Genomic DNA, 15253 nt, shown 5'->3' on the forward strand with positions numbered 1-15253 from the left:
ATCAGCACCGCTCCGTGACTGATGCTGCTTCCCCTTCTTCTCTAGCCAGCTGCACGTGGTGAGCTCCCTTTGGTCATTCAGGACACCAGAAACACATAAACGAAGAAGCATTAGTTCCGCTCCATGAGCTGCTCCAAGAGCCTTAAAAGTAAGTCGGTGGCAAAGTCCAGGAGCAGAAGTATGTACACATACATGGGACTTTTAAAATGATGACATTCTGGGAAGAGCATCACCACTGGTAAAGAATGTCACATCTCCAGCCCTAGTTCATATACTTATCCTCATATTTACTTCTTGAGGGAAGAAACCTTTTCTTATATCCTGCTGCACCTTCAATATTGAGAACAGCCCTTGGCACAAACCTCAAATACCTATTTGTTAAATAAATGAAACCTGGCTGGGTGCAGCGGCTCATGCCTGTAATCCCAGCATTTTGGGAGGCTGAGGTGGGTGGATCACTTGAGTTTCAATGACAAGGAATCATTGAAACTTTCTATTTCTGCTAACAGCAGTAAATATAAATCTTAAAGTCACAGAATCTGAGAGTGGTAGAGGACTTCAGTGGTCATCAAGTCCAATCTCCCACCCATAGTAGGATTCTTCTATGTGGTCCTGACAGGGAGTCTAACATCCTAGATCCCTCCCATATCACATGGAAATGTCAGAGGAGTGTCAGTTTAATTACACACTGTTATGTTGGCTAGGGAAGGCCATTGACTGTGACATCTATTGCCCAAAGTTGCAGTCTGAAGGGCCTCGAACAGATAGAAAAAGTCATGTCTTAAAGAGGGGTGAACACCAAATAAGCTTGTCAATCTCAGCAGCAAGTGAGGGCATCAAGTGTACAGAGCCAGAACAAGAAGATACCCAAGATTCTGATGGGTGACGAATATGGACTAAGCGGATTAGAGGTGAGCACATTTGGAGGGATTCCTAAGGGTGTGTGCAGGTTCTTATGATAGATTTTTTATATAGTTCTCACACAGATAACTATATAAAAGTTTTTACTTCTGTGTCTTAAGTATTCTGTCAGAATTATATAATCGTGCCAGGTGCTTTTGGAGGGTCTAGAAGGGAACGTCTATCTTGCTTCTGCTAAATCATCCCTCTCTCACATGGTAGCCCATTCCATCATTAGGAAATGCCAACAACCAAAATATTCTCCGCACCCTCTTCCCACTGGCCATAGATCTGTTCTTGCATGATATGCAGAACAAATCTAAATTCCTTTTTCTCACGATGCTCTTTCAGATAATTAAAGCAGCTCCTAGGTTCCCATTCAGTATTTCCTGCTCTAGGCTACAACTCCCCTGATTCTTTCAACTGGTCTCAGATGATGTAATTTTGTACCTTTCAAACTTTGAAGCTGGAAAAGGCCTGAAAATTTCAAGTACAGATCTCTCTTTGCCCAGGAGAAAGATAAGGTTTAGAGAGATGAAATGCAGCTTTGGGTAGAAGTGGAGAGTAGATTTTGCCCAATGTCATCTGGCGAGGAAGTGGCAATTTCAAAACTTATACCTGAATCTCTTCATCTGAAATCCAGTGTTTCCCCCATATCTTTCAAACTGTAGGATTCCAGTCACTTTCCTCTGGATTCATTCCAGCTTCTCAGTGTTCTTTCAATGCAGCCCCTTGTGTTGAAACCACCAGCAGATGTGGTCCAACAAACCGAGAGAACAAGGGGATTCTTATCAATTTTATTCTAAACTTCATACATCCATTAATGCTGCTATGATTACTTTAGATTTCTTTGGCAGGCTCTGGTGATTCATACTGAGCATGTGGTTAACTAAAACCATTTGTTTTCTGTGGTTTTCTTTTACTTGAAATGTGTCAAGCAAGATATTTTCCACCCTGTACTAGAATGGTTCATTTTTAATTTAACCAAAGTGTAGAACTTTATATTTAATCCTCCAAAATATCTCTTTGCTTTTTTGTGTGTGTGCTTTTCATTTTTTGACTTAATTTTTTTAATTGCATTTTAGGTTTTGGGGTACATGTGAAGAACATGCAAGATTGTTGCATAGGTACACACATGGCAATATGGTTTGCTGCCTTCCTCCCCATCACCTATATCTGGCATTTCTCCCAATGCTCTCTCTCCCCAGCTACCCACCCCACACTGTCCCTCCCCTAATTCTCCCCAACAGACCCCAGTGTGTGATGCTCCCCTCCCTGTGTCCATGTGTTCTCACTGTTCAACACTCACCTTTGAGTGAGAACATGCGGTGTTTGATTTTCTGCTCTTGTGTCAGTTTGCTAAGAATGATAGTTTCCAGGTTCATCCATGTCCCTACAAAGGACATGAACTCATCGTTTTTGATGGCTGCATAATATTGCATGGTGTAAATGTGCCACATTTTCCCTGTCCAGTCTATCATCGATGGGCATTTGGGTTGGTTCCAGGTCTTTGCTATTGTAAACAGTGCTGCAATCAACATTCATGTGCATGTGTCCTTATAGTAAAACGATTTATAATCCTTTGGATATATACCCAGTAATCGGATTGCTGGATCAAATGAAATTTCTATTTCTAGGTCCTTAAAGAATTGCCACACTGTCTTCCACAATGGTTGAACTAATTTACACTCTCACCAACAGTGTAAAAGTGTTCCTATTTCTCCACATCCTCTCCAGCATCTGTTGTCTCCAGATTTTTTAATGATTGCCATTCTAACTGGCATGAGATGGTATCTCAATGTGGTTTTGATTTGCATTTCTCTAATGACCAGTGATGATGAGCATTTTTTCATAGGTTTGTTGGCCTCATGTATGTCTTCTTTTGTAAAGTGTCTGTTCATATTCTTCACCCACTTTTGAATGGGCTTGTTTTTTTCTTGTAAATCTGTTTTAGTTCTTTGTAGATTCTGGATATTACCCCTTTGTCAGATGGGTAGATGGCAAAAATTTTTTCCCATTCTGTTGGTTGCCGATTTACTCTAACGACTGTTTCTTTTGATGTGCAGAAGCTCTGGAGTTTAATTAGGTCCCATTTGTCTATTTTCATTTTTGTTGCCAATGCTTTTGTTGTTTTGGTCATGAAGTCCTTGCCTATGCCTATGTCCCGAATGGTTTTGCCTAGATTTTCTTCTAGGGTTTTTATGGTGTCAGGTCTTATGTTTAAGTCTTTAATCCATCTGGAGTTAATTTTAGTGTAAGGTGTCAGGAAGGGGTCCGGTTTCTGCTTTCTGCACATGGCTAGCCAACACCATTTATTAAACAGGGAGTCCTTTCCTTTCCCCATTGCTTGTTTTTGTCAGGTTTGTCAAAGATCAGATGGTTGTAGATGTGTGGTGTTGTGTCCAAGGCCTCTGTTTTGGTACCAGTACCATGCTGTTTTGATTACTGTAGCCTTGTAGTATAGTTTGAAGTCAGGGAGTGTGATGCCTCCAGCTTTGTTCTTTTTGCTTAGAATTGACTTGGCTATGCAGGCTCTCTTTTGGTTCCATATGAAGTTTAAGGTGCTTTTTTCCAGTTCTGTGAAGGTCGTTGGTAGCTTGATGGGGATAGCGTTGAATCTATAAATTACTTTGGGGGCTGGGCATGATGGCTCACGCCTGTAATCCTAGCACTTTGGGAGTCTGAGGTGGGTGGATCACTTGAGGTCAGGAGTTCAAGACCAGACTGGCCATCATGGTCAAACCCCATCTTTAAAAAAAAAAAAAAAGAATATAAATTAGTTTGGGTAGTATGGCTATTTTCATGATATTGATTCTTCCTAACCATGAGCATGGAATGTTTCTCTATCTATTTGTGTCCCCTCTTATTTCATTGAGCAGTGGTTTGTAGTTCTCTTTGAAGAGGTCCTTTATGTTCTTTGTAGGTTGTATTCCTAGGTATTGTATTCTCTTTGTAGCAATAAATATCTCTTTGTTAATGTAGTATATCTTTCCACCTGGTTGAGATATTTTTGAATTATAATTCTATCAAACATCTTAATTAACCATTCATATTTTATGATATACATAGATTCAATGAGCACACTGTGGCAAAGACAGTTCTTGCAAAATATGCCATGTACTCCCTTACTTTACCCAGACCGTGTTGCAATTGGATTGGAGCCATGTGACTTCCTCCAGCCAATGGACAGTAAATAAAGGTGATGTCACTTGTGGGCCAAGGCATTTCAAAGACAATCTGATTCTTCCTTTTCTCCATTCCCCTGATGCAGAGACCTTGAGCACCATATCTTCTAGACATAACTGTAGGTGGAGCTTAAATGAGCCTGTGGTAATACATTAAAGACATTTGACTGTATTCTATTAATTCAAATTTGTATCAGCTACAAATTCATTTCCACCCAAAAACATCATTAAAGATTTAGGCAAATGTTGAATATGTCAAATTAGCATAATTTAGCCATTCCACAAGGAATACATGTCAAAACATCACGTTATACACCATATGTATGTGTGTGTGTACATACATGTATGCATATAGTTTGTTTGTTTGTTGGAGACAGAGTTTCGCTCTCATTGCCCTGGCTGAAGTCCAATGGCACGGTATCTGCTCACTGCAACCTCTGCCTCCAAGGTTCAAGCAATGATTCTCCTACCTCAGCCTCCTGAGTAGCTGGGATTACAGGCACCCACCACCACACCCAGTTAATTTTGTTGTTGTTGTTGTTGTTTTAGTAGAGACCTGTTTCACCATGTTGGCCAGGCTGTCCTTGAACTCCTGACCTCAGACAATCCACCTCCCTCGCCTCCTGAATTGCTGGGATTACAGGTGTGAGCCACCACCTAGTTTTTATTTATCAATTTAAAAAATACTTTAGTTAAATGCCTTGTTAAAATCGAAATACCTTAAGTCCCAAGAACCATAGTAATCCACTAAAGGTTTATAAGCATGGGCATGTTATGATCAGATTTGCATTTTAAAGATACATCTGGGTATGGAGTGATTGGAGGGAATTAAGACTAGGAGCAGGGAAAAGAGCTAAGAGGGTGGTTCAGGAACATTTGAAAGGGGGACTGTGGTTATTGGAGTCAATGTGAGCTCACTAAAAATTCTGTCAAAGTCACCTAGTTTGATTTTTGCTAGTGTTGCTAGACAGGTGTGTTAGAGAAATGACAAAATTCACAGTTGGAACTTGGCTCTTGCCTGCCACTCAGTTTTGTCCTGTCCCATTCTCCTCCTCTGTCCTCTAGTCACATGGACCTTTTTCAGTTTACTTCTGTGTCATAAGCATTCTCTCAGATGCTGGGCTTTGCATCGGCTCTTCTCCCTGTTTAGAATGCTTTTCTACCCTGTCCCATCTTCCAGGCTAATTTCATGCTTTAGCTCTCAGTCTTTTTGGGAAGGCCTGATTCCCCTGATTCCCCAGAATGCAGATCCCCTTGCTTAAACCTTCATTGCCCAACCCCTTTCAGAGCATTCAATGCCACTGCAATCACTTCTTACAAAATCACTTTATCTTTCTTTTAACACTAAAAATTCCTTGACTACAAAGGCCACTTCTGTTGTGTTTACCATTAGTAACTTAAAATAGTGCGAAGTAGGTGTTCAAATTTGGTATATAGGATTATCTAATAATTTGTTCTGGAAATGTGTCAGAAATCAGTGCTAAACCATGTGAACTACAGATTTTAAGAATCTTTTTGGGCCAGGCGCAGTGACTCACGCCTGTATTCCCAGCACTTTGGGAGGCCAGGGCAGGCAGATCACGAGGTCAAGAGATCAAGACCATCCTGGCCAACATGGTGAAACCCATCTCTAATTTTGTAAAAAAAAATACAAAAATTAGCTGGGTGTGGTGGTGTGTGCCTGTAGTCCCAGCTACTTGGGAGGCTGAGGCAGGAGAATTGCTTGAACTTGGGAGGCAGAGGTTGCAGTGAGCTGAGATCGCACTACTACACTCCAGCCTGGCGTCTGGTGGCAAAGCAAGACTTTGTCTCAAAAAAGAAAAAAAAAAAAAATTTTTTTTGTTTTTTGCCCTCCTCCAGGGTCTGAGCATTTCCTTTCTCGCAGCATTTTTCAGATTACTGACAGTGGTTCTGTGTTGCAACAGCAAGTTCTCTCAGTTGTCTGGGTTGTCACTGCTTTAGTGCAGGGATCAGCAAAGTGCAGTCCAGTGCAAATCTGGCCAGCAGCCTATTTTTGTAAATAAAGTTTTATTGGAACACAGCCATGCCTATTTCCAAACTGTCAATGGCTGCCTTCACACTGTAACAGCGGAGTTGAGTAGTTTCAAACAAGACCATATGGCCTGCAAAGCCTAAAATACCACTTTTGTAGAAAAATAAATGCTGACCCCCTAGTCTAAATATTTGAGTTCATTTAAGACAGCTAGTGGTTTCTTTTTATCACCTCATCTATATTTGACTTCTTTTCCTCTTTTCCCATCTTTGATATGCCTTTACAATTTGAAAATTATTCTATTAAAGAATTCGGAACAAAACCGACAGCTGCTGCCCAGAGGGATCTGCTGCCATGAATCTGCCGCAAGTGCTGCGGGCTCCACGTTGCTGTCCTAGCTCTGTGTATGTCTAACAAAGCCGATTTTGTTTCCCATAGAATTTTTATAAAACGTATTTTACACTCTGCTTTTTTTTGCAGGTTATATTCTGTCTTGATTATGTATTCCTGCTTCCTACAGTTCTTTATGACCCTAATTTAACCAAAGAGCTCTCTCGGCAGCCAGGATGCTCCCTTTGTTCAGAATTACTTTCACTTATGTTATCAGAATTTTATTTTTGAAAATCATCTATTTCTCATTAATGAGTCTTTAGATGAGGTCTTTAGATTATACCTGTGAGTTTTTCTTTCTCTTTTTCTGAAATATCCAAATGTTTTCATAAGAGTCTGAGGGCTCGTCAGAAGTCCAGATGTCATTAGCCATTTTAGGCTCTCAGATGACAATCCATTCCACTTCTATTCCTCCTCAGCCAGTTATTCTGCTTGGTCAGTGTTACGGTTAAATTGCGGTCCCTCAAAAACACATGTTGAACCCCCAGTACCTCCAAATATGAGCTTATTTGGAAATAGGGTCTTTACAGAGTCAGGTTAAACTAAGGTGAAATGGGTGAGCATCTGTGAGTCCAGGGTTCTAGAGAGCATAGAGACAGATGCCCGACTCAGACTCTGAAGTGGGGGAGGTAGAGAGAACAGCAGGGAATGCCTTGTGGAGAAGCTTCTATTTCCACTGAGACCAAAAGCAGTGCAGAGTGTTTAGCTAAGCTACCGCTAGGGTACTCTGGGGGAGCTGGAGCCTTCCCTATGTTTTCTGTTATTCCACGCACCCCAACCCCAGCAACCTAATAGTAAAAACTAACATTTATTCTACATTCACCATGTACCAAGCACACTTATCATAAGATAACTTAATAGTCATTATTTAACCATCACAAGAATCCTGATATTACTATCCTAAGTCCATAGGGAGACTGGGGTACACGGAGGTTAAGAACCTTGTCTGGGCTCACTCAGCTGAGTGAGGCAGCTGGCACTTGAACTCAGGCAGCCTGTTTGCAGGAGTCGTGCCCTTATCCTGCCTTTCCTGCAAAGGAAAGGAACGTACCTGCTCTGCCAGGCAGCTCTGAAACAAGTCCCTTAGCCCTGGCCTACCCACCTCAGGGCTTCGAACAGATGAACACCACTAAGCCCCTCCTTTAGAGAAATTCTAGAATGCTCTTGGAACTGAGCCAAACAAATAAAGGAAGTATGGGTTGGGAAAAGGGAAGACTCCTCAGGCCCAAAAGCCAGAGAGAGCAGGAAGATTTTTTCTTTCTGAGGTCTCACACTGTCACCCAGGCTGGAGTGCAGTGGCACGATCACGGCTTACTGCAGCCTTGACCTCCCTGGACTCAGGTGATACTCCCACCTCAGCCTCCTGAGCAGCTAGGACCACAGGTACGCACTACCACACACAGCTAATTTTTCTATTTTTTGTAGAGATGGGGTTTTGCCATGTTGCCCAGGCTGGTCTGAAACTCCTGGGCTCCAGTGATCTGCCCACTTCAGCCTCTCAAAGTGCTGGGATTACAGGCTTGAGCCACTGTGCCTGGCCGGCAGGAAGATTTTTAATAAGAGGCAAGTAGCTAGAAAGTGGGCCGGGGTCAAAAGTTCCTCAGCCCTGATCCTGTCCTACTAGGAAAGCTCTTCTTAGCAGAAAGGGAATCCCTTTCTAGAATGAGACTTGCTGACATCAGTTACATGTAGGACCATGTCCAGGGACACATTTGAGATGTGCCTAAGAGCAGGGTCTGGGCGGGTGGGCCTCAACTGACCCATCGGTCACTCATTTCATCTCTGACTCTCCCCTTGCCTGCTCTTTCTCCATCTCCCCACCTTCCCTTCTGCGGTACTCAACCTGCTCCACAAGCCTCAAAAACAGCCTGTTAATGTTCTTGCCCTGCAGTTTTTCACACACTAACAGGTGAACTGTTCAAGCTGGTGTGGCTGAAACTTCAGGGGTGGAGCCTCACAGCACAGCCCCAGACCATCCCCATCCCACTGCAGCCATTCAGGACAGCCTCATAGAAACCTGCAAGGAAATCAGTTCCTCGCTGGAATTCAATAACAAGGAGCCTCTAGAAATCGAGATCTGACACTGACAACTGAAGAACTTAAGTCACTGGGCATAAGACTGGGCATGACAGACACCACCCCCGTCCCAGGCATGCAGACTTGCCTCGAGCACACTGTTCAGTCCTTAGACGGCTTCAACCAAACACTGTCTTGAATTACCAGCGTATACCTTCATAGTTAAGAGACCATTACTCGGCACAACATGGCAGCTAATATTTAAAACAGTAAAGAGGAAAGGCAATCATTTCCTCACTAAATGAAATAGGAGATATGAATCAGAGGAATACAATCTGGCACTGATTGAAAGTAAATTACCAGCTGATTAGACGGCTATAAATACAGGGAGAGAAGCCTCAGCAGGCAGCTGGATTTTGTAAGGAAGAGGGCAATTAGAGAGGGCACAGAAGAGGCAGAGCACAGCCAGGGCAGCTCTGCGGCACCGCGATTACAAAGGCAGGAAGGGATCTGTAGGAAGCGTTCTGTGGCTGGAGCCTGCATGAAAAGGGAGCTCCTCACTCCCGCTCACCCTGCCCCACCTCCCTGGTGAGCATGAAGAGGTTAAACTGCCAGCCCCATAGCTGGCAGCCGTTAGGAGGGGTGTTTGTTATTGCAACACAGGAAATAACAATTTATCCTCCTTTTCTATGCAGTACTCAATCTGGAAGCTTTTTTACTTCCTATCAAAAGCCAGGGACTTGAAAACTACTCAGGCCCCTGCAGCCTACAAGGGACAAGATTCATGCAGATCTCAGTGGGAGATGCGATCTCCAGACAGCAGCTGGGGCCACTTGTTGCATACAGCAAGCACTTAAAGATGCAAACCTCTGTGATACCAGGAACTGAAAACTCTCTGCAATTAGTAACAGTGTAACTAGAAAGCCAAGAGCTCCTCTGTGCCTACCAAAGGACATTTCCTCTTCCTCTGGCAAGTTGAAGGAGACAGTTTGGCCAGCCTAGGAAGAAGTGATTGGCTGGGACAGAAATGAGGGAGAGGAGGATGTGATTTTTACTTGGGTGACAGGCATGAACATAACAAAGAACAGACAGGGATGCCTTAGTCCCACTGGTGTTATGAATTCCATATCCCTGAGCCTTGCCCTACTACAGGCTTGTGTAATTCTCAAGAATGTGCTATCATGGCCCAAGGGGAGACTATGCAGCGCAGACCCTCCAGCTGTGACATTAACTTAGCGATGCTCCACCCTTGTCATCTTTGGGTTTCAGCACTCAGGCCCTGGACATGCTTCTCACCAGAAGTGAACACTTGGTGGAGGCTGCAATAGACCCAATGACCACATCAGCTGCAGTTTGCATCGAGAAGAAGTGATTCTAATGTAACATGACAGAGGACATATGAGACGATGAATAAACAATATAGAATAAAAATAATGGAGGAAGGGTTAAGGAAAAGGCCTTTTTCTGAGCTAGGATAAAGTCATTTCCTTAGCCAGATCTGACTAAGGGTTTCACTCTCTAACTTAGAGGCACCAGGAAGTTACAACACATAGTCCTAATTGAAGCTTATTTTGTAGATACCATACTTAACTGTTGTAGCTGCTTACAGTTTAGTTGACTGGATACAGTTCTCAACCCACATGGGGTCAGTCATTTTCAACAAATCTTTTTTTTTTTTTTTTCTTGTAGAATTCAGAGTTGAAGAACTCCTTAAAGGATATACAAAACTGTCATCGGTAGTTAAGATTTCAGTGGTCTGAGGGTGAACTCCAGGTAAGTAGTCCCGCTTATCAGAAGTCTCTTTAACAATGCTTGCAGCTATCTGGATGCGACACCCATCACAAAAGCCAGTATTCACCAGATCAGGAAAGGGGCACAAATAACTGATATTAGCCAAGAAAGAATTCAAAGATATTTTTCAACTAGTTTGGGGCCAACTTTTCGGTAAGAACAGATGAGGAATTGAATTCACTTCATCTGGTGTTAACTGAAATAATAGTTAATGTATCAAATATCTTCATACTGACTAAAATTAAGACCATAGATTACAGCACCAAAGGGTGTGACTGGAAAAGCACTGCAGAAAAGAATGCAAAAGCAGGAAGATCTTATGATAAGAGCTGGCTGCCTAACGGATGAGAAATACGAGGAGAACAACCAGAACACAAGAAAGGAGACTGGTGAGTAATGAAGGTGAATTTAAAGGCTTTCAACAAAGCCACCTTCTCTGGCAGCATTGCCACTCCTCCTGCTGCCCTCAGGACAATTCCTGATCAAGCTGGTGACAGCCTTAAGCTCAATCATCCCCTGGGTCCTTCAGCATTTCCTTCCCTGCTAAAGTAGAATTGAGGATCAATGTTACTTGAGTAAACATTTGGTTCTCACAGACGTAAATACAACTTCCTTCTCTTAAGACAGCTCCATTTTCCTAAAGACAGTATATGAACCCCCAAGAACCTACAATGTTCCCTGGAACCAGTAGGAGTGTTGAGTCCTCTCTGGTTCTAGGATTCTAGAAGGAACGAAGTTTATTAACAATTCGTATAGCAACTACGGCTGCCCAACTTTTCCACGTGGTTTCTTCTCTGTAACTAGATCATGTTAATGCAATTACTATCAAAACTTAAATACATTTTTTTGACATAGACAAGCTTTAAAAACAACTTTAAAAATGAGAATAAAGTGGGAAGAATTACTCTTCCCAATGTTAAGGCCCAATATATAACTGCAGAACCCCGACGGTATGGCACTGGTAGCGGGAGCAGGCAAAGCAATCAGTGGAACAGAATAAAGAACCCAGATAAAGATCCGCTCAAAATTCCCATTAATTTTAGACGAAGTAAAAGCAATGGAATAGAGGAGAAACAGCCTTTTCTTTTTCTTTTAAATATATATTTTATTGTGTTTTAGGTTTGGGGTACATGTGAAGAACATGCATGATTGTTGCATAGGTACATACGTGGCAATGTGGTTTGCTGCCTTCCTCCCCATCACCTATATCTGGCATTTCTCCTCATGTTATCCCTCCCCAAATCCCCACCCCACACTGTACCTCCCCTAGTTCCCCCCAACAGACCCCAGTGTGTGATGCTCCCCTCCCTGTGTCCATGTGTTCTCATTGTTCAACACCTGCCTATGAGTGAGAACATGCGGTGTTTGATTTTCTGCTCTGGTGTCAGTTTGCGGAGAATGATGGTTTCCAGGTTCATCCATGTCCCTACAAAGGACATGAACTCATCGTTTTTGATGGCTGCATAGTATTCCATGGTGTAAATGTGCCACATTTTCCCTGTCCAGTCTATCATTGATGGGCATTTGGGTTGGTTCCAAGTCTTTGCTATTGTAAACAGTGCTGCAATCAACATTCATGTGTGTGTGTCCTTATAACAGAATGATTTATAATCCTTTGGATATATACCCAGTAATGTGATTGCTGGGTCAAATGGGATTTTCTATTTCTAGGTCCTTGAGGAATTGCCACACTGTCTTCCACAATGGCTGAACTAATTTACACTCCCACCAACAGTGTGAAAGTGTTCCTATTTCTCCACATCCTCTCCAGCATCTGTTGTCTCCAGATTTTTTAATGACCGCCATTCTGACTGGTGTGAGATGGTATCTCAATGTAGTTTTGATTTGCATTTCTCTAATGACCAGTGATGATGAGCATTTTTTCATGTTTGTTGGCCTCATGTATGTCTTCTTTCGTAAAGTGTCTGTCTATATCCTTCGCCCACTTTTGAATGGGGTTGTTTGTTTTTTTCTTGTAAATCTGTTTTAGTTCTTTGTAGATTCTGGTTATCAGCCCTTTGTCAGATAGGTAGATCGCAAAAATTTTTTCCCATTCTGTTGGTTGCCGATTCACTCTAATGACTGTTTCTTTTGCTGTACAGAAGCTGTGGAGTTTGATTAGGTCCCATTTGTCTATTTTGGTTTTTGCTGCCAATGCTTTTGGTGTTTCGGTCATGAAGTCCTTGCCTACGCCTATGTCCTGAATGGTTTTGCCTAGGTTTTCTTCTAGGGTTTTTTATGGTGTTAGGTCTTATGTTTAAGTCTTTAATCCATCTGGAGTTAATTTTAGTGTAAGGTGTCAGGAAGGGGTCTGGTTTCTGCTTTCTGCACATGGCTAGCCAGTTTTCCCAAAACGATTTATTAAACAGGGAATCCTTTCTCCATCACTTGTTTTTGTCAGGTTTGTCAAAGATCATATTGTTGTAGATGTATGGTGTTGCCTCTGAGGCCTCTGTTCTGTTCCATTGGTCTATATCTCTGCTTTGGTACCATACCATGCTGTTTTGATTACTGTAGTCTTGTAGTATACTTTGAAGTCAGGTAGTGTGATGCCTCCAGCTTTGTTCTTTTTTGCTTAGAATCGACTTGGCTATGTGGGTTCTCTTTTGGTTCCATATGAAGTTTAAGGTGGCTTTTTCCAGTTCTGTGAAGAAGGTCATTGGTAGCTTGATGGGGATAGCATTGAATCTATAAATTACTTTGGGCAGTATGGCCATTTTCATGATATTGAGTCTTCCTAACCATGAGCATGGAATGTTTCTCCATCTATTTCTGTCCTCTCTTATTTCGTTGAGCAGTGGTTTGTAGTTCTCCTTGAAGAGGTCCTTTACATTCTTTGTTAGTTGTATTCCTGGCACTGGAGCAATTTGACCTAAACCAATACCAAAATTAACTCAAAATGGATCCTGGAGTCAAATGTAAACATACAACTATATAAGAGAAAAATCATTGTGGTGTAGGACTAAGCAAAGTTCTTAGACTTGAAACCAAAAGCATGAACCATAAAAAGAAAAATTTATAAATTGCATCTCATCAAAATGAAAAAATTTTTTCTGTGAAAGAACTTGGAAAAAGGATCAAAATACACATTACAGACAGGAAGAAAACATTTAGAAATCATGTATCTAAGAAAGGTCTTGAGTCCAAAATACATAAAGAACTCTCAACATTAAAACTCAACATAAAAAAAAAAAAAGACTGCTGTCGTCTGAATGTTTGTGCCTCTCTAAAACTCATTTGTTGAAATCTAAACCCCAAGGTGATGGTATTAAGAGGTGGGGCCTTTGGGAGGTGATGAGGTCATGAGGAGGAGGGCTCGTGAGTGAGATCAGTGCCTTATAAAAGAGCCCAGGGGAGCTTATCTGCCCCTTTCACTGTGTGAGGACACAGCAGGAAAGGACTGTTCTAGGAAACAGAAAGTGAGCACTCACCAGACACCAAATCTGATCTTGCACTTCCAGCCTCCAGAACTGTGAGAATTAAATTGCTGTTGTTTATAAGCCATCCAGTTTACAGTATTTCGTTATAGCAGCCTGAGCAACCAAGACAAGGGCCCAAGGCCTCCTTCAGCACCATGTTTTATGGTATGTGTTCTGTGAACCCTCTGGCTTCGGATCTTTGGGGAGGAGGAGGGAGCAGAGGGATTGGTAAACAGCCAATTCCCATGTACCACTCCAGAAATTCTGATTCAATGGATTTGGGCAGGACCTGAGGACTCTGCATTTAAAACGAGCTTCTTGGGAGATTTTTAAAAAATTATTATTAAGGTTCGAGAACTCCTACCATGGCCCAATCTACCAAATTACAAAGGAAGAGCATGCTGAGCACAGTGGCTCATGTCTGTAATCCCAGCACTTTAGGAGGCTGAGGTGGGTAGATCACTTGAGGTCAGGAGTTTGAGACCAGCCTGGCCAATATGAGGAAACCCCGTCTCTACTAAAAATATGAAAATTAGCTGGGCGTGGTGATGCACACCTGTAATCCCAGCTACTCAGGAGGCTGAGGCAGGAGAATCACTAGAACCCAGGAGGTAGATGTTGCAGTGAGCTGAGATTGTACCACAGTACTCAAGCCTGGGCAACAGAGTGAGAGTCCATCTCAAACAAACAAAACTAAAAAGGAAAAGCAGCATTAGAAAGAAAACCTGGACGGGGATGGTTGTGCCCTAAAGGGGCAAACCAAAAAAAAAAAAAAAGAAGAAGAAGAAGAAAGACTAGCAACAATCCAGAAGTGTTGTGGGTAACAATTTCTAAGAAGCAACCATTATCTAGATTTATTAGGGTGTTAAAGAAATGAAGTTCCCTCTCACATACACACACTCAAGAATACAAATCTCAGGAGAACTTGCTCTGTGTGACGAATTCTCATATTCATGCTCAAGGAGCATGCACTCCCGGCCTTGTGTTCACAAAGGCTATGAGAGTCCTGGGGAGACCAGGTTCTCTGAGGGTAGGACACATACTTAGGCAACTTGGGGGACACATTCTCGAGCTGACACACAGGATATGAAGCAGCAGCTCTTCCTCACCCTGCCATCAAACAGTCTGTTTCTGCCTTCACCTTTCTGCATCTAACCTTTCACAGGGACCAAGAGAAGAGCCTAAGGAGCAGCAGGCAACATGCTGAAGTGCAGAGTCATGTCAAGACTGGGTTTGTCTGAGCAGCTGGTGAGTAAGAAGGCTGTGACCAGGGCTCTGAGAAATAGGGACGGGGCCATCCTGACAAAGAGAACAAAGAACTGCCCAGGGAAGGTGAAGAAGGTAACTGTTAACCCTTCAAAAAGTGACATGGCCTTTAGTAAGATGAAGGCCGGCCCATAAGAGATGCCAGCCAAGCAGATTTTGATCAAAGGGTGGGAATGACCTGTTGGCCTGATCAGGCACCTGGGCTTCTGAGATTGCCTTCCTAGCCCTGTCCACACACACTCCCCGCCTGACGCCCTTTCCCTAGCCTAGGTTCCTGAGTTTCTCATCCGTTG

General features: G+C 42.6%; 1 protein-coding gene across 5 annotated transcripts in view; it reads left to right on the top strand.

Annotated features, from left to right (window-relative positions):
* LRRC8C (leucine rich repeat containing 8 VRAC subunit C) overlaps nucleotides 1-14486 on the top strand; it is a 138481-nt gene extending 123995 nt beyond the window's left edge. For 3 of the 5 annotated variants that reach the window (XR_012512490.1, XR_012512487.1, XR_012512489.1), the window contains one exon: nucleotides 46-14486. The gene's annotated coding sequence lies outside the window, so the exon portion shown is untranslated. The remainder of the gene's footprint in view (nucleotides 1-45) is intronic. The other 2 variants (XR_012512486.1, XR_012512488.1) reach the window with 2 other exon arrangements.
* Nucleotides 14487-15253: the final 767 nt, after the last annotated feature.

Source organism: Saimiri boliviensis, chromosome 11, assembly GCF_048565385.1.
Source record: "Saimiri boliviensis isolate mSaiBol1 chromosome 11, mSaiBol1.pri, whole genome shotgun sequence".
In the NCBI taxonomy this organism is placed as follows: Eukaryota; Metazoa; Chordata; class Mammalia; order Primates; family Cebidae; genus Saimiri; species Saimiri boliviensis.